This window comes from Panthera onca, chromosome B4 (assembly GCF_046562875.1).
Source record: "Panthera onca isolate mPanOnc1 chromosome B4, mPanOnc1 haplotype 2, whole genome shotgun sequence".
NCBI classification, from domain to species: Eukaryota; Metazoa; Chordata; class Mammalia; order Carnivora; family Felidae; genus Panthera; species Panthera onca.
Window position 1 is genome coordinate 86,575,951 of NC_138345.1, and position 21,108 is coordinate 86,597,058.

Sequence of the window (21,108 nt, forward strand, 5' to 3'; positions counted from 1 at the left end):
ATGTCTCCTGCTTTGGTTTTCTTTTTTAAGATTACTTTGGCTATTCAGGGTCTCTTCTGATTCCATACAAATTTTAGGATTGTTTGTTCTAGCTCTGTGAAGAATGCTGGTGTTATTTTGATAGGGATTGCATTGAATATGTAGGTTGTTTTGAGGAGTATCGACATTTTAACAATATTTGTTCTTCCTATCCAGGAGCATGGAATCTTTTTCCATTTTTTGGCATCTTTTTCAATTTCTTTCATAAGCTTTCTATAGTTTTCAGTGTATAGATTTTTCACCTCTTTGGTTAGATTTATTCCTAGGTATTTTATGGGTTTTTGTGGAACTGTAAATGGGACCGATTCCTTGATTTCTCTTTCTGTCGCTTCATTGTTGGTGTATAGGAATGCAACCGATTTCTGTGCATTGATTTTATATTCTGCAACTTTGCTGAATTCATGAATCAATTCTAGGAGTGTTTTGGTGGAATCTTTTGGGGTTTCCATACAGAGTATCATGCCATCTGCGAAAAGTCAAAGTTTGACCTCCTCCTGGGCGATTTGGATGCCTTTTATTTCTTTGTGTTGTCTGATTGCAGAGGCTAAGACTTCCAATACTATGTTGAATAACAGTGGTGAGAGTGGACATCCCTGTCTTGTTCCTGACCATAGAGGGAAAGCTGTCAGTTTTTCCCCATTGAAGATGATATTAGCGTTGGATTGTTCATATATGGCTTTTATGATCTCGAGGTATGCTCCTTCTATCCCTACTTTGTTGAGGGTTTTTATCAAGAAAGGATGCTGTATTTTGTCAAATGCTTTCTCTGCATCTATTAAGAGGATCATGTGGTTCTTGTCCTTTCTTTTTTTGATGTTATGAATCACATTGATTGTTTTGTGGATATTGAACGAGCCCTGCATCCCATGTATAAATCCCATTGGGTCGTGGTGAAAAATTTTTTTAATGTATTGTTGGATCTGGTTGGCTAATATGTTATTGAGGATTTTTGCATCCATGTTCATCAGGGAAATTGGTCTATTGTTCTCATTTTTAGTGGGGTCGCTGTCTGGTTTTGGAATCAAGGTAATGTTGGCTTTATAGAGTTTCGAAGTTTTCCTCTCATTTCTATTTTTTGGAACAGCTTAAAGAGAATAGGTGTTAACTCTTCCTTAAATGTTTGGTAGAATTCCCCTGGAAAGCCATCTGACCCTGGACTCTTATTTTTTGGCAGATTTTTTCTTAATTCAATTTCCTTACTGGTTATGGGTCTGTTCAAATTTTCTATTTCTTCCTGTTTCAGTTTTGGTAGTGTACATGTTTCTAGGAATTTGTCTATTTCTTCAAGTTTGCCCATTTTATTGGCATATAATTGCTCATAACATTCTCTTATTATTGTTTTTATTTCTGTTGTGTTGGTTGTGAGCTCTCCTCTTTCTTTCTTGATTTTATTTATTTGGGTCTTTTCCTTTTTCTTCTTGATCAAACTGGCTAGTGGTTTATCAATTTTGTTAATTCTTTCAAAGAGCCAGCTTCTAGTTTCATTGATCTGTTCTACTGTTTTCTGTTTTGTTTGGTTTGGTTTGTTTTGGTTTGGTTTGGTTTTTTTGATAGTATTAATTTCTGCTCTAATCTTTATTATTTCCTGTCTTCTGCTGGTTTTGGGTTTTATTTGCTGTTCTTTTTCCAGCTCCTTAAGGCATAAGGTTAGGTTGTGAATCTGAGATCTTTCTTCCTTCTTTAGGAAGGCCTGGATTCCTATATACTTTCCTCTTATGACTACCTTTGCTGCATCCCAGAGGTTATGGGTTGCAGTTTTATCATTTTCATTGACTTCCATATACTTTTTAATTTCCTCTTTAACTGCTTGGTTAGCCCATTCATTATTGAGTAGGATGTTCTACAGTCTCCAAGTATTTGTTATCTTTCCAATTTTTTTTTTTTTGTGGTTGATTTCGTGTTTCATAGCATTGTGGTCTGAAAATATGCACGGTATGATCTCAGTCTTTTTGTACTTATTTAGGGCTGATTTGTGTCACAGTACATTGTCTATTCTGGAGTACGTTCCATGTGCACTAGAGAAGAATGTATATTCTGCTGCTTTAGGATTCAGTGTTCTGAATATATCTGTTAAGTCCATCTGGTCCAATGTGTCATTCAAAGCCATTGTTTCCTTGTTGATTTTTTGATTAGATGATCTGTCCATTGCTGTGAGTGGGGTGTTGAAGTCTCCTACTATTATGGCGTTACTATCGATGAGTTTCTTTATGTTGGTGATTCATTGATTTATATATTTGGGTGCTCACACATTTTGTGCATAAATGTTTACAATTGTTAGGTCTTCTTGGTGGATAGATCCCTTGATTATGATATAATGCCCTTCTGCATCTCTTGATACAGTCTTCATTTTCATGTGTAGATTGTCTGATATAAGTATGGCTACTCTGGCTTTCTTTTGCTGACCATTAGCTTGATAGATGGTTCTCCATCCCCTTATTTTCAATCTGAAGGTGTCTTTAGGTCTCAAGTGGGTCTCTTGTAAACAGCATATAGATGGATCTTGTTTTCTTATCCATTCTGTTACCTTATGTCTTTTGATTGGAGCATTGAGTCCATTGACGTTTAGAGTGAGTACTGAAAGGTATGAATTTAGTGCCATTATGATGCTTGTAGAGTTGGAGTTTCTGGTGGTATTCTCTGGTCCTTTCTAATCTTTGTTGCTTTTGATATATACGTATATATATATATGTTGCTTTTGATATATATCATATATATATATGTATATATCAAAATATATCAAATATATGTGTGTGTGTCTATATATATGTATGTGTGTGTATATATATATATATATACACACACATACATATATATATATATATATATATATATATATATGTATATATTTTCGTCTTTTGTCCCCTCAGATACTCCCCGTTAAAATTTCTTGCAGGGCTGGTTTAGTGGTCACAAACTCCTTTAATTTTTGTTTGTCTGGGAAAATTTTTATCTCTCCTTCTATTTTGAATGACAGCCTTGCTGGATAAAGAATTCTTGGCTGCATATTTTTCTGATTCAGCACACTGAATATATCCTGTCACTCCTTTCTGGCCTGCCATGTTTCTGTGGATAGGTCTGCAGCAAACCTGATCTGTCTTCCCTTGTAGGTTAGGGACTTTTTTTTTCCTTGTTGCTTTCATGATTCTCTCCTTGCCTGAATATTTTGTGAATTTGAGTATGATATGCCTTGTTGATGGTCGGTTTTGGTTGAATCTAATGGGGTTCCTCTGTGCTTTCTGGATTTTGATGTCTGTGTCTTTCCTCTGATTAGGAAAGTTTTCCTCTATGATTTGCTAACATAACCCTTCTACCCCTATTTCTCTCTCTTCCTCTTCTGGGACCCCTATGATTCTTATGTTGTTCCTTTTTAATGAGTCACTGATTTCTCTCATTCTTAAGTCGTGCTTTTTTCCTTAATCTCCCTCTTTTTTTTTCTGCTTTATTATTCGCTATAAGTTTGTCCTCTATATCGCTGATTCTCTAGTCTACCTCATCCATCCTTGCCGTCGCTGCATCCATCCGTGATTGCAGCTCACTTATAGCATTTTTAATTTCATTCTATTTTTTACTTCTTTTATCTCTGCAGAAAGGGTTTCTAATCTATTTTCAACTCCAGCTAGTATTCTTTTTATCGTGATTCTAAATTCTGTTTCAGACATCTTGCTTGTATCTGGGTTGGTTAAATCCCTGGGTGTCGTTTCTTCGTGCTCTTTCTGTTGGGGTGAGTTCCTTCATTTTGTCATTTTGAAGGGAGAAAAGGAATTAATGAGGTAGAAAATTAAAATTAAAAAATATTAAAATTAAAAATTAAACACACACACAAATCTAATAAATGATGCTAGATCCTAGGTATGTTTTGGTCTGGGTGTTGAAAGTGGTTTGACAGATTAGAGAGAAAAAAGGGAGGGGGGAGGAAATCGTTTGAGAATTTGAAAAAATGAATACACTGAACTAGACTAGAATGAGGTCATGGAAGTAAAATAGAATTTGAAAAAAATTTATGTAATAGGAAAATATATAGTAAAAAAATAAAAGAAAAATATTTTTAATAGAAATTGAAAGTAAAAATGAAGTTTTTAACTTTCTGAATTCAAGAAAAAGAAAAGAAAAGAAAAAGAGAAAAAAACAAAAGAAAAAAGAAAAGGAAATCATTTGAAAATTTGAAAAGATGAATACACTGAAGTAGACTAAAATAGAACAATGGAAGTAAGATAGAATTTGAAAAAATTTACAGAAAAGTAAAAAATATAGTAAAAAATGTAAAGAAAAATATTTTTAATAAAAACTAAAATAAAAATGATTTTTTCTCTCTGTATTCAAGAAAAAGAATACTGTAAAATAGAAAGAAAAGAAAAGAAAAAATTGAATAGATGGACCTGCTAACAGTTTGAAATAGGACTGAAATTACTTTGTTTTCCCCTAGAAGTCAGACTATAAAGTGCTTTATAGTCCATAAACTAGGTTGGCAGTGAGACTTGTGTTCTTGAAGCGTGAGGTTGGCCCATTTGGGCGGGCCTCAGTGTAACGGCTTCATTCTCCACTAGATGGTGCTGCTAGCCTACTGGGGTGGATTGTTTCAGCACTCCTAGGTTCGTATATGCATGAGCGGGAGCAGTGAAAATGGTGTCACCCAGCAACCTAGTCTCTAGTATGGGAAGTCTGTTCTCTCTGGTCAGCAATTGCACACCTGTCCTCCATCTTCAGTTTTCATCCACTCCTGACTTCTTCACTCTCCGTGACCAAGCTCCAGGCAGTACCTCTCTCCCGAGTTTTATCTCAGATGCGGCTATTTTCCCCAGCCCCTTACTTCTGAAGGACTGCAGCTTTGACCTATTCTGCCCCTCTGTGGGAGGGTCTCACCAAACAATGGCTGAATGAGCAGTGGCCGAATGCTGGCTGTACCCAGGATCGCCTGCTGGACCTTGCTGCTGCTGATGCCCCGAGACTGCAGCCAGGTGCCAGCCCACCCCAAGAAAACTTCATAAGACAGTGTAGCAGCAGCGTTTCAGGGATTATGGAAAATCACAACTCACATCTGGCACCAGGCTTCACACTTAACAACCTTGTTCCAGCACCAGCGAATGTGGCCGTTTTCTGGGGTCCTCTGGAACCAGGTGGCTTCAACAGTCTCTACCAAATGTCCTTCCAGTAGTGGAACCACTTTTTGCCATGTGGCCTGAGAACCTCCTGGACCCCACTCTGCTCCTGGGGATTCACCCTTCCCACCATAGCACCGCCAGGTATCGAGCTGCAGAGTTGCAGACTTTGTGCTCATCTTGTTTATAGTCTTAATGGAATTTAAACCCTCTCCTTTCTCCTTTCTCCCTTTTTAGTTTAGTCCCTGTGGCTGTTTCAAATTTTCCACTTTCTGTCCAGCTGCTTTTGGGGAGGGGTGCTTTTCCCATCTTCTCCCCACCCCAGTCTCCGTCCTCTGTGCCTGCAAAGGCGGCTCCCTGCCTGCCACCAGTTTCTCTCTCCCCAAGTTCACCTCTCCATGCCACGTACTTGCTGAGTTCTGTGGTTCATGTTGTGCAGATTGTTGTGTTAATCCTCCAATCAGTTTTCTAGGTGTATAGGATGGTTTAGTGTTGGTCTGGCTGTATTTCATGGACGCGAGACACACAAGCTTCCATGCTGTTACCATCTTGGCTCCTCCACCTACATAATTTTGTAGAATATGTCTCAGTTTGGATTTATCTGATCTATCATCATTATTAGTTTCATGTTGTGCATTTTGGCGTCTTTGTCAAAGTTGTGATGCTTTACTCTGCTGGCATTATATTGGGTTCCATATGATTTCAGTTTTCCCATTACTTGAGAAGCTAAGTTCATTCTATTGATTAAATCAGTATCTGCTAAGTTTTTCCTTTGTGAGAGTACTATATTTTTTCCATTAGAGTAACAATTTTGATGAGAGAGAGGTAAGTTAAGTCTGTATAAATCATGTTCCTTAAAAACTTTTTGCCATTGATTTTTCTTAATTGAATGAATCATTATGTTATCTAACAGTACATTTCTATTTCCATTATTTTTTCTACAATTATTTGTTGTATTTTTATGGCAAGGAATATCTTTCTCTTCCATTCATTCTTTCATTCGTTGATATCACTATGAACACATGAGTCAGTCTTTTATTCAATAGGTTATTTATTTTTTTTAATTTTTAAAGTTTATTTTGAGGGACAGAGTACACATGCATGCATGAGCTCATGTGAGAAGGAGAGGGACACAGAGACAGGGAGAGAGACATGGACACTGTCAATGCAGAGTCCAGTGTGGGCCCCAACCCGTGAACCACGAGATCATGACCTGAGCTGAAATCAAGAGTCAGCCACTGACTGAGCCACTCAGGTGTCCCAGTAGGTCATCTATTTTGATGCACAAATTATTGTACGTGTTGTTTAGTAGGAGCCTCTTTAAGATGGATTCTATGTCTTTTTGACATATTTCCATTATTCTTTGACCTTTCTTTTTTCTAGGAAACTGTGCTTCTTTTTTGTGAGGAACCACATTTAGAAACCAAATACAGTGCTGGATAGTCATCAGTTTCAGACAGGGCTAGAAAATGTATGTATATATACATTCACATATACTTTTACATCTATATTTCTCTCTACATAGTTGTATATTTGCACCAGGGTTTCTAATTCTAATGCAGTATTACAGGGTTCTTCATAGTTATGTCCTTTTCCTATTTGTATCTCTTTTCTCTGACAGTGATAAAGCTGGTTGCCATTTTCTCAACTTAATTACTTATTAAATTAGTCTCTAGAATATACAGCCAGTCTCTATTTGCCATCACTGTCTCCCTATCCCCATTAGCATCTACACTCTCTGTTTCAACTCTGATCTTTCATGCTGGGCCTTGCCCATATTTTTACCCTTCCACCTCCCCACCTGACCCCCATTCCTCAGTAGGATGCCTATCTATTAGTCCCCACCTATTTTTTTTTACCTAATTATTAGGATGGAAAGGAGGAGAGAGGGAGGTAGAAAGAATAAAAGAAAAGAAAGAGCTTTTAAATAAAATTTTGTATCTTATTCAATCGATCCTATCTTAAATTAATTTTAAAATGTTAATAATTTAAACAAATGATCTGTAATTCTTTTCCACCAAAATTTTTGCTATACTCAGCCAAATAGTACAGACCCTGCGAAACCATTGCTGACCTTGTAAATGGTTCTTTCTTTATTCTACCTTCTTATAAAAGCAGTGGTTTTACTCAAAACCAATATGGTATCATTATTCAACATTGATTAAAATATTATCTTTCTCTCAGACTATACAAGTGAGAACCGGACACACATCACACTGTTCTACTCCTGGTCACCCTTCATAAGAACTGCTCTCCTATCTTGTCTATAAAAACACTGTCATCCTTCCATGTTGGTCCTTCCATGCTAATCTGTGTTTTTTTCCCCATCTTTCTTGGGATTTCTGGCTGGGAGTGGCTACAAACTGAGATTATCATTCTTCAGCTCTGATGGTGAGTTTACCTAAGAGAGGATATGACTACAAAGGTCTAGCTATTCCAAGCATAGTAAAACTATTCCCCAAATGTTGATAAGTGTTGTGCCCTCCATTTTTGAGAATCCTCTCCACTGCACTCAGAGAGTATTTCACTGAGAGCCGTTACAACTCCATGTACATACATCTACCCATGTGCACACATCCTTTTACATTCAAACACGTATACATTTACAGAGATGCTCTTGCCCACCTCCTATGGTTTTCATCATTCTTAGGGTGTTACCTTAAGCATTTTGGCATTGCTAAAAGCCAGCACTTTGTTTTTTTTTTTTGTTTTTTTTTGTTTTTTTTTAATTTTTTTTTTTCAACGTTTTTTATTTATTTTTGGGACAGAGAGAGACAGAGCATGAACGGGGGAGGGGCAGAGAGAGAGGGAGACACAGAATCGGAAACAGGCTCCAGGCTCCGAGCCATCAGCCCAGAGCCTGACGCGGGGCTCGAACTCACAGACCGCGAGATCGTGACCTGGCTGAAGTCAGACGCTTAACCGACTGCGCCACCCAGGCGCCCCTAAAAGCCAGCACTTTGTAATGTTAGTATATCCCATTCATTCTCAAGTGTGATGCGTTTGTCCTAAAGGCGGGGGGCAGGGGGGTGAAGTGGTTCTTGTGATGTGAAAAAAAATTACATTTTTATGTATAAAGCACAACTCTGCTTACAGTACACACACACGGACACATGCATTCCCACACACACACTATGACTGTGGTATTAAAATTTCATGGGGAAGAGGTAATTAGGAAAAATAAATGTATAAAATATTCCTTAGGGGGCAAGAATGAAATAGATTCAAGACACACTGCTATATGCCTATCACTTTGAAAAAGTCTCTGTCATCATCAGTGAAATAAAATGTCATCTTGGTTGGAATTTCACTTTTGCTCTGTGGCCTCCTGGCTCTGCTCTCATGTCCCTTAAGGGGGTTTGAAGTATGTCTGAGAGTTACAGGTCATTTAATTCTTTAACAGGTAACAGACTAACCTTTAGGTTTTATAGCCATCAAAGACACTCCCTCTAGATAATACAGCATGGCAACTCTTCAAGAGGTGGTTCTGTGTTAAAAGTTAATAATTCCCCAATTAGGGATATCAAAAGTGAGTTGATTAGTTAGTTGCTTGTTTATTCATCTAGTTATATGTTTAATGGGCAGGGTTTGGTGGGAGAATCTAAGAATAGTATTTAAGTTGGGAATCTCATTTTCTCCTAAAAGTTATGTTATGGTTATTAAAAGTTAGTAGCATATCGAGTGGTAATCTTATTAATATTCTAATACTCACATCGCTCCTTCATTATAGAAAGCCTACAAGGCACTAAGCCAGGCTGTGAGATTACAGCTTTAAATAATACAAAGTTCCTGTTCTTAGGATTTTTACCATATAACAGCAGATACTATGCAAAGGAAACAAGCAATTACTCATCACCTACATGAGCTGACCGACATATCCCTACATGATATATAGAATAATAAAATGTAATTTCATTACCATCTTGTCCTTATTGTAATTAATTTACATTATGTTATTTCCCTATAATATTATATCTACTATATTAAGGAAATGGTATGAAATGTATAAAGGAAATAATGCGGAATGGAAGTGCTACTGTATCTTTGCTTACAAGCAGCTGTGCTATGGATATCTATCTGTGGTCAGAGTATCATGGGGTTCTATAGCAGGAAAGGATACTAGTGAATATGTCCACAGTGTGATGTACTTTATCTTTATAAATATTTCCTTATAGCACCATGAGGAGCTGTTTGCTTAAATATCCATCAAACCAGCGTCTGGTACTACAGCAGGGGGGTACAAGTTGGGCAAAGGGGAGTTATCTGTGCTGATTTTGAAAAACAAAAGAAAGAAAGTTGTATACTGCACCAAGGCTAGAGTAATATACAATATACAGTAGTCAAATAAGCTCTGGACATAAAGCAATGTTGGGCTAAAGAATAAACATATTTTTGCCATTTTTCACAGTATAGAAAATTAGGATGGATTTAGGGCTCACAAATCCAAAATTTGTTAAGCTTTTGGTGACTGAAACCAATTTTTAAAGATGCAGTATGGAACTATGAGAGGCAGAAAAGACTTGAGGCATATAGTTCCTCAAGATACTATCATTTAGAGGATGGTTTCACTTCTAGATGTATTGTTTTGGGACACAATGGAAGATCTCGGGATACCTATTAGGCATAAAAAGGGTTTTTTTTCCTATATATTCTCTTGTCTCTATGGATGCTAAAAAAGCTTATACTTTTTCATTGGTGCTTGAAAATTATGTAACATGCAGAAGGAAGAATTTTGATCCATAATTTTGTCAGTGGGGAATGGCATGATAGGAACACCTAACCCTCTGATGCTGTAAGTTGAATGGATCCGCAGAAGCTTCACGGTAAGCAGTTCAAGCATATGTGATTGGAATCTGGTGTTAGCAAGGCACACAGCAGTGAGTATTCAAAACAACTTAATAGCTATAGAAAATGAATAATATAATTAGTATATCTTTTAAATATTAAAATTAGGTCTTTACATTTCATTGAGACACCTGTCCCATGAAATTTCACCCAGTTTTAGGTAAATAATTGTGCTTTTAATATTAATTAATTCACATAAGAGGTTTCAAACACTGCCTAATACTGTCCATTACTTTAAAACCTTTCCTTAAAAAGATGGAGCATGAATGAATTCATTAACAAAGTAGTTAGGTAATTAACTCACAAATAGGCAAAAGAGAGTAGAATTATAATCACAGAAAATTCATGTTCCCTTAGAATTACTGTAGAATTGCATATATAGAGAGAAAGAGTCCGAGACAGAAGACCATTCTAACATTCACAGGGACTATATTGACTTCTGAAATTGGTGATTATCACGGGAATAAGATTCTGCATTTTCAGAAGGTATCCCTTTTCATGGTGCTCTTCAGTCAATATCAGGTTCATTTCCTGAGTTCTAGGTACAAAGTGTTCTTCAAGACATTGCAATGAGTGCATTAAATATGTACTAAAATTATCGCTGTAAATTCAATTTCCATTAACTCTTAAATAAATTTAGCATTATTATAGCCAATCTTAGAAATGGGCTATCAAACTCCTGCCATTATGATAGAGTGAGTTGATATGCAAAGAATCCACCTTATGTATGAAACATATCCACATGTTGGATAAAATAAAAACAATTTTTTGAAGTGTTCTACATAACTGAGTTTGATACCAAGAGAGCAGAGATCTTTCTGTTAGAAATGAAGAAGGCATTAATAGCCAGTCATCGTGAAAGTGTTGCAAAAATTCAATAGGGAGAGAGGGAACTGAAAGCTTTAGGTTATAAATACTTAGGTGAGCTACAGTTTCATTATCTGCATAAAGACTAAAGAGATGAAGAATGGGAATTTGAAAAGAAAAAAAAAAGCACCTTGATTCACTGTTTTAGAAAACAGTAAAAATGTTTGCCGTCTGTTTTGACTTTCGGTGAAAACTTTCATGTTTGAAAAATAGGAACCTCATGCTAGCACCTTGCTGTAGGGTCCAAATTCACACGACCAAAGTATTGAGGGACACCAACCAGCTGAGAAATCAGTATAAACACTGATCCAGACCCAGAGGGCCCTGGCGGTGATGAATGTGGAATCGTCCTCCAGAGGGCGTCCCGGGGTGTAGGGCACACAGAGACCCCACCGGAAAGCGGTGCCTGCTGAGGATAAACTCAGTATCAAAGACCTGAATGCGTAGCAAAGAAATGAACTTTCAGAGAGAGTGAAGGATGAAAAAAAATGTAGACACTGGAAAAAAGCCTGAAAGGGACTTCAAGATAAGTGACTCATTATCCTCACAGGAGAAAGAAAAATGCAGGCAGATTCAAAAAAAGAGCCAAATAGAAATTACAGAAATGAAAACTGTAGTCATTGGAATTAACAATAAAATAAGATAAAACCTCAGGGTATGGTTTGAATTGTTGACTAGCCATAGTTGTATAAAGAATTAGTGAACTGGGAAAACAATTTGAGCTCACATCAGCACAGTAGTGGATACTACTAGAAAAGATAATTTAGACAGTGAAAAAAGAAGGAAAAAGTGGTAAGAAAAGAAATAAAAAGGATGCGACAAAAACATATTTCCAGTGATTAAGGGCTTGGACTTTAGGTAATTTTTATAAGATGACAGTAATGATCTTTCAGAGAAAATAGATCGGTGCATTTTAAGGTCATTCAGATTAACTCAAGAAAAAGCAAAATGCTTTCTGCCTGCTTCTAATAATTTTTAATTAGCTTTGCTTTCAAGTAAAATGTCCTAAAATAATCACACATCTCATTTCTAAATGTCTTAGTATATGCCAAGCATGTCACCAAGCACTTTACATTTATTTATCTCCTCCAATCCTGGTAACACCAACATGAGATAGATAATCATTCTTGTCTCCCTTTATTAAAGCAGAGGAAACTGAGGTTTGGAGGGAGTTACCTAACGTGCAAAAGCTTTAGACAATTCATAGGTAGAATCTAGATTCCAACGGTAGTGATCTGGCTCCAGCCCACGTTTTTAACAACTATCCTACACTGCACATTTTAAAGAAGGAAATTTCAGGTTTCAATATAATAAAGAGAAATATTTTGAGGCAAATGAAAAAGAAAACTTCCCAACTAAAATCTTCTTTTAGATAAAATTTTAAATCAATGCTTTTTAGAATACAGATATTCTCCCCAAACTACCATGGTTTTAATGTGTCTTGCCTACCAGATATCTGAACCCCTTTCTGAGGCTCTCACTATGTAATCCAAAGACTCAGACATCCCCCTTTAAATCTGTCCAATAATCTTGACAATTGAAACAGAAAAATGTTTTTATTGTGGCACATCAAAAAACCTCTCAAGTTCTCTTACAAAATCCTCTGCCTTTACCTCATCCAAGCACCCAAAATCTGTTTGAATCATAAATGACTTCTTTAGTTTTTAATATTTACATGATTTTCATGCCCAAAGGACAGTATAAATAAGGAGATTAATGAATTTTAAGCCATAGACTCAAGAATAACTATCCATGGATTCACCTAATATAAATGAATGAATGAATGAATGAATGAATGTAGGAAAAGGAATAGCTTCTCCTTACCATAGAATTCCCAGATCACCATTAGGCAAACAGCACAGTACTAACTGCCACAGGTGAGAATCAACCATGGATGGTAAATTAGTGGATTAAAGTATAAGAAACAGGACATCAGATTTCTTAGTATTTCTCCACAAGAATTTTATTAGTTCCAAAGAGAAAAATAATAACTTTACACTGGAAAAGCCCAGAAGACACTGTCTTAATCAGGTCATTAATGTTAACAGTACCTGTAATAAGGCACATCTACATTGTGTACTCCTGATATGATGCACTGAGAAGGGCATCAATTACTTCTAGGGTATTTTAGTAAAAAAAAAAATACATAGCTTTGGGGAGCCTGGATGGCTCAATCAGTTGGGTGGCTGACTTTGGCTCAGGTTGTGATCTCACAATCCATGGGTTTGAGACCCACATCGGGCTATGTGCTAACATCTCAGATCCGGGAGCCTGCTTCAGATTCTATGTCTCCCTCTTTCTCTCTCTCTGCCCTTCCCCCACTCATGCTCGGTCTCTCTCTCTCTCTCTCTCTCTCTCTCTCTCTCTCTCAAAAATAAACATTAAAAAATTTTTAAAATGCATAGCTTTAATCATGAAGAAACAACAGACTAATCAAAACTGAGGAACATTCCATAAAATAACTGGCTAATACTCAACAGGGTCAAGGTAATGAAAAACAAAGAAAGTCTGAGAACTGTTACAAATTGGGAAAGACTAAGAAAACATGGCACATAAATGAAATCTGGGATCCCAGACTGAAACCTAGAACCAGGAGAGACTAGTGGGTAATTGCAATATTGTCTGTAGATTAGTTATTAATATTGAGTCAATGTTGATTTAATTGTTTAATTATACCATGTAAAACATTTTCTGTAAGTCTAAAATTATTTCAAAGTGAGAAATTAATAAAAGATAATCATATACTTAGCTGTTTATATTTGGTTGGATAGTATTTGTTATTTGCTAGAGAATTAATTCCCTCCTATGAATCTATAAACTTTCAGTCCTTCACTAACTTATTTTCTTTGTCAACTAACACACACACACACACACACACACACATGCACACACACACACACAGAGTATTGCTGTCCTTATGTATTTTTCCAAGAAAAATTGTATTAAAATTTATTAAATAAATAATAACTGCTATTCACCTTAGATCATGCCTATATAGAGTTGCCTAAATAAGAAACAATGTGGTTGGAATCTATGTTTATAGATGCTCTAGCAAAGTAATTTTCAACAGGAGAAAATTTTCCCTTATGGGAAATTTGGCAATTTCTCAAAAAAGTTTGTTATGACCAGGGGAGTGCTACTAATGTCTGTGGATGCTGTTAAAAACCTTGTGATTGAGGCACCTAGCTGGCTAAGTCAGAAAACCATGTGACTCTTGAGCTTGAGGTTGTAAGTTCAAGCCCCACGTTGGGTGCAAAGATTACTTAAAAGTAATTAAATGAATAAACTTAAAAAATCCTGATTCACAGTATAGCCCCCATAACAGAGAATTATCCTAACTTTCAGTAGTGTCAAGGTAGAGAAACTCTGCTCGAGTCAATGATTATTTAACCCTTTGAGGTGCTCCATGTGGCCCCCAAATTGACTGAGTGCATAATATGCATTCTGTATTGTATGTCATGCCATCTCAAATCTATGTGCCAAATGTAATGGAGAGTAGTAGAGCTGTTTTTGTGTGCTGTGCAAACAGAAAATCAGCATAAATTTAATAGAACTTGTGTTAAAGAAGAATACATGTAACTTGGCACATGTGAACATTTTGCTTGTATCTCTTTTTCTTTACCTTTCCTTTCTTATGTGTTTTTTTTTCTCTCCAAACATACTCCTTGCATTTCAGTACAGACAGCGTTATGAACCAAAATCATGAAAGCTGCATTAGAAGCATAAGAGAACAGAACTACTGGTTGCAACTTCTCTGTCTCCATTTCATTGACTTGAGGGTTTTTGCCCATTGACTAGCAAAAGTCGATATCTTTCAGGAGTTTCTGGTTCTTCTGATTTTTGTAAGCCTAGATGCACCCTCTTCCAGTGCAAATCGAGACAGTTCTTTAAAATAGTCCTGGGGCATCTGTGTGGCTCAGTCAGTTAAGCATTTGACTCTTGGTTTCAGCTCACGTCATGATCTCACAGTGTCGTGAGTTCAAGCACCACGTTGGGCTCTGAGCAGGCAGCACAGAGCCTGCTTGGGATTCTCTCTCCCTCTCTTTCTGTTTCCCTCCCACTCATGCTATCTCTGTCTCTCTCAAAGTAAATAAATAAACTTAAAAATCTAGGCCTTTTAGAAGATTGCAGTCATTACAATTATGATTTCTGATTCATATTCTGCCCTTGCTATGGATTAGCTGTATGTCCATGGGCAGATTAACTTTCATATTGTAGTTTCCTCATATATAAAATTAAACCAGTAATAATTCCTACTTCCTGAGGTTGTTGTGAAGATTAGCTATGAATCATGTAGAATACTGCCTGGCGCATTAAAATCTCCATTTGAGTTATTGCTGCTATATTAGTATTAGTATTAGTATTAGTATTAGTATTAGTATTAGTATTAGTATTCAAAAGGAGGCTACTCTGCAGAATAGCCAGGATTGAACTTAATGTACAAGGACTCTCTTAAAGTCTGGTTCATTCACATTGTCCTTCTGGAGTCTGCATAGCAAACGTAGCACTGTTGTGTTTTTTGCTCTGGTTACCATGGTCCATTTATATATCTCTTATGGAAAAATTTTTTTTCTATAAGAATTTTTAATCATTTTTCATTATTATTTCCAGGTCTCTGAGGTTTGGACTACCTGGTTCTGGCCTCCCAGGGCCTTTCTTACCAATGGATATACTTAATCACTAACATTAGAAAGTGCTTTTTTGGGGCACCTGGGTGGCTCAGTCGGTTAAGTGTCTGACTTCAGCTCAGGTCATGATCTCACCATTCATGAGTGCAAGCCCCCACTTCGGGCTCTGTGCTGACAACTCAGAGCCTGGAGCCTGTTTCAGATTTTGTGTCTCCCTCTCTGTCTCTGCCCCTACCCCCTCAAGCTCTGTCTCTCTCTCTCTCTCTGTCTTTCAAGAATAAATAAACATTAAACAAATTTTTTTAAATAATAATTAAAAACAACACAAAGTATCTTTTGATGTTATAGCTACAACATACCATAATCATGGAAATATTTTGGACTTGTATGAGTAATTTCATGTATTTATAAGACTTGATCTCAAATGTATGGTTGCATGAAATTTGAACTACAAAATATCTCTAAAGATTTATTCCCATATTTTCTTGTATTTGTTTCAAAGCTGGCCATCTGGTATCTTCCTTCTGCCTAGAAATAACCTCCATTTACCCATTTCTAAACCAAGACATTTGCTAAAACCTTTACTTGGGGAACCTGAGTCTCTAAAATGTGATCTTGTTTTAAATGCTGTAATTAAAATGCAATTATTCTTTTTCTAAAAGGGGATATATTAACTAAATGCATGCACTTTTGTTCTGTATGGTACATCCAGAATGAAATCAAAAGCTTCTTTTTAAAGCTGAGCCCCTTTCTATTTTTATAACTACATTATTTTCTTTGTATTTTGACTTGCTTTTGTTACATAACTTGGTAGACTATATTGACTATCATTTTCATTAGTAGTTTAGAGAATTGTATAGTTTAAAATATTTGCTCTTAAATTAGGACAGGTTTTAAAGTTTACTGTAAGTTTCTTTCTTTTCCTTCACCTCTTTGCTTTTTAGTCTCCTTGTGTCCACCAGAGAATAAAGCAGAAAGACATAATGTAGTACATGTGAAACCAGCGTTACAATCATTACCACTTTTGTAGGACAGAGATGGAGGAGATACTCTATTCAATGATACCTATCAAGATAACCTTAAGATCCTTTGAGTGTCATTAATAAATATGCTGTGCAAAAATGCTTGCAAGTTATGAACTGCTTAATATGCAAAGAAATATTGTCTTAGCTCAGGTTGTTAATGACAGAGTACCACAGAGTGTCAAGAAATGCATTTTTCACAGTTCTGGAGGCTGCAAGTCAGAGATCAGGGTGCCAGCACTATTCTGGTTCTGGGGAGAGCCCACTTCTGGGATGTAGACTAGTAACTTCTTGTTGTCTATTCACATGGCAAAAGAGAGTGAGCTAGCTCTGAGGCCTCTTCTTGTAAAGACACTAATCCCATTCAGAGCTCCATCTTTAGGATTTAATTACCTCCCAATGACCTCATCTTCAAAATTATCACTTGGGTTAGGGTTTCAAAACATGAATGGGGGGGGGGGTATACAAATGTTGAGTCCATTGCAAACACATTATGCAAAATATTGTGGTAAGGCATAGTTTCCTTTACCATTAACTTAGATACTGGAGGAGGAAAATGTCCATCTGAATTTTAATAAGCAAAACTATATTCTTTGGAGATTTAATGTTTTTCTAAAGTGTACATATCAGGAATAAATGGGTTATCATGGAAAGTATAATTTTTTTGTGCTTGATATAATGCTTCTCATGGTTGTACATTTTTTTTTTTGCTCAACCACCTGCTTGAGCAATTTGTGGAGACTACATAGAATTTCTTTCTGAAACTATCTCAGAAAGTTTTAAGTAGCAAAGAAGTAAAATGAAGCTAAGCCATCTGTCTCTCTCTCTCTCTCTCTGTTTGTCTCATCCATCCATCCATCCATCCATCCATCCATCCATCCATTTCTGTAGCTATCTATCTAAGCTAATTTAGTTTTGTAGAGCACTCTTTATAATCCCAGGTAGCCATATGTTTGTTCTCTGTGAACATTCTGCTCTCTAATGGTAATAAGGAGCCTGTGCCACATTTATATAATATATAGCTGTCCAATTTGTGTCATTTATTGGTCTAGGTGTATGTTCTATTTGGTGTGCTCAAAATAATGATTAGGTCAGACATATATACATTTATGTCACTTTTTAAACAAGTTTTTATTATAATTCCAGTTAATTTACATGCAATATATTAGTTTCAAATGTACAATGTAGTGATTCAACAAATCCATACATTATCTGATGCTCATCATGACAAGCTCACTGCTTAATACCCACCACCTATTTAACCCATCCCCCCACCCACCTCTCCTCTGGTAAACATCAATTTGTTCTCTATAGATAGGAGTCTGTTTCTTGGTTTCTCTCTCTCTCTCTCTTTTTCCCTTTGCTCTTTTGTTTTGTTTCTTAAATTTCACATATGAGTGAACTCATATGATATTTGTCTTTTTCTAACTTATATTGCTTACCATTATGCTCTCTAGCTCCATGCATGTCCTTGGGAATGGCAAGATTTAATTCTTTTTATGGTTGAATAATGTTCCATTGTATATTTAGACCACATCTTCTTAATCCATTCGTCAGTGAACACTTGGGTTGCCTCCATATCTTGGCTATTATAAATAATGCTGCTATAGACATAGGGGGGCATGTATCCCTGTGAATTAGTGTTTTGTATTCTTTGGGTACATACCCGGTAGGGTGATTGCTCTATTGTAGGGTAGTTGTAGTTTTCACTTTTTGAGAAAACTTCACACTATTTCCTACAGTAGTTACACCAGTTTGCCTTCCCACAACAGTGCAAAAGTGTTCCTATTTCTCCACCACCTCGACAACACTTGCTGTTTCTTGTGTTGATTTTAACCATTTTGATAGGTGTGAGATGGTACATCCTTCTAGTTGCGAGTTGCATTTCCCTGATGGTGAGTGATGATGAATATCTTTTCATGTGTCTGTTGGCCATTTGGATGTCTTCTTTGGAGAAATGTTTGTTAATGTATTCTGCCTATTTTTAATTGGACTATTTATTTTTTGAGTGTTGAATTTTATAAGTTCTTTATGTATTTTTGACACTAACCATTTATCAGATATGTCATTTGCAAATATCTGCTCCCATTCCATAGGTTGCCTTTTATTTTTTATTTAAAAAAATAAAGACATATATATACTTTTCAATATAATTTATTGTCAGTTAGCTAACATGCAGTGTGTACAGTGTGCTCTTGGCTTTGGGGTAGATTCTCATGATTCATCGCTTACATACAACACCCAGTGTTCATCCCAACAAATGCCCTCCTCAATGCCCATCATCCATTTGCCCCTCTCCCCTGCCCCCCCATCAACCATCTGTTTGTTCTCTGTATTTAAGAGTCTCTTATGATGTGCCTCCCTCCTGTTTGAAACTATTTTTCCCCTTCCCTTCCCCCATAGTCTTCTGTTAAGTTTGTCAAGTTCCACATATGAGTGAAAATAGACGATATCTGTCTTCCTCCGATTAACTTACTACACTTAGCATAATACCTTCCAGTTTCATCCACATTGATGCAAATGGCAGAATTTCATTCTTTCTCATTTCCAAGTAGTATTCCATTGTATACATAAACCACATCTTCTTTATCCATTCATCAGTTGATGGACATTTGGGCTCTTTCCATAATTTGGCTATTGTTGAAAATGCTGCTATAAACGTTGAAGTATGTGTGCCCTTGTGAGTCAGCACTACTGTACCCTTTGGATAGATTCCTAGTAGTGCTATTTCTGGGTCATGGGGTAATTCTAAAATTTGTATGGAATCACAAACAGCCAAAGTGATGTTGGAAAAGAAAAACAAAGCAGGAGGCATTACAATCCCAGACTTTAGCCTCTACTACAAAGCTATAATCATCAAGAAAGTATGGTATTGGCACAAAACCAGACACATAGACCAGTGGAATGGAATAGAGAACCCAGAATTGGACCCACAAATGTATGGCCAACCAATCTTTGACAAAGGAGGAAAGTATTCAATGGAAAAAAGACAGTCCCTTTGGCAAATGGTGCTGGGAGAACTAACTGGGCAGCAACATGCAGAAGAATGAAACTGGACCGCTTTCTTACACCATACACAAAAATAAACTCAAAGTGTATGAAAGACCTCAATGTGAGACAGGAAGCCATCAAAACCCTAGAGAAAAAAAAAAACAGGCAACAACTTCTTTGACCTCAATCGCAGCAACTTCTTACTCAATATGTCTCTGAAGGCAAGGGAAATAAAAGCAAAAATGAACTATTGCGACCTCATCAAAATAAAAAGATTCCGCACTGCAAAGGAAACAATCAACAAAACTAAAAGGCAACTGACGGAATGGGAGAAGATATTTGCAAATGACATATCGGCTAAAGGGTTAGTATCCAAAATCTATAAAGAACTTACCAAAGTCGACACCTGAAAAATAAATAATCCAATGAAGAAATGGGCAGAAGACATCCAGATGGTCAACATACACATGAAAAGATACTCAACATCACTCATCATCAGGGAAATACAAATGAAACCACGTTGAGATACCACTTCATACCAGTCAGAGTGGTTAAAATGAACAACTCAGGAAAAGACAGATGCTGGTGAGGATGTGGAGAAATGGGAACCCTCTTGCACTGTTGGTGGGAATGCAAACTGGTGCAGCTGCTCTGGAAAACAGTGTGGAGGTTCCACAAAAAATAAAGGTTGCCTTTTAGTTTTATTGATTGTTTCTTTTGCTGTGTAGAAGCTTTTTATTTTGATGTGGTCCCAACACCTTATTTTTGCTTTTGTTTCCCTTGCTTCGTGGGACCTATCTAGAAAAAAGTTGCTAAAGCTAATGTCAGAGAAGTTACTGCCTGTTTTCATCCATTTTGAGTTTATTTTTGTTTATGGTGTGAGAAAGTGGTCCACTTTCATTCTTCTGCATGTTGCTGTCCAGCTTTCCCAATACCATTTGTTAAAGAGACTGTCTTTTTCCATTTGGATATTCTTTCTTGCTTTGCTGAAGAATATAAATGTGGGTTTATTTCTGTTTTCCGTTTCATTGATCTATGTATCTAATTTTATGCCAATACAATACTGTTTTAGATCACTACAACATTGTAATATAACTTGAAGTCTAGCATTGTTGTGTCTCCAACTTTGCTTTTCTTTTACAAGATTGCTTTAGTTACTCAGAGTCCTTTGTGGTTCCATATAAATTTTAGGATTGTTTGTTCTTGTTCTGTGGAATATGCTGTTGGTGTTTTGATAGGGATTGCATTATTTGTATTGTTTTGGATTGTATGGACATTTCAACAGTATTTATTCTTCTAATCCATGAGCATAGAATGTCTTTCCATTTATTTGTGTCATTTTCACTTTCTTTAGTGTTTATAATTTCCAGAGTACAGGTCTTTCACCTCTTTGACTGGGTTTATTCCTAGGTATCTTATTATTTTTTTGTACAATTGTAAATATGATTCTTTTCTTAATTTCTCTTTCTGCTGCTTCATTATCACTGTAAAAAATTGAACAAATTTCTGTAAATTGATTTTGTATCCTATAATTTTTCTGAATTTGTTCATCTGTTCTAGCAGTTTTCTGGTGGAGTCTTTCAGGTTTTCTATATGTAGTATCATGTCATCGGCAAATAG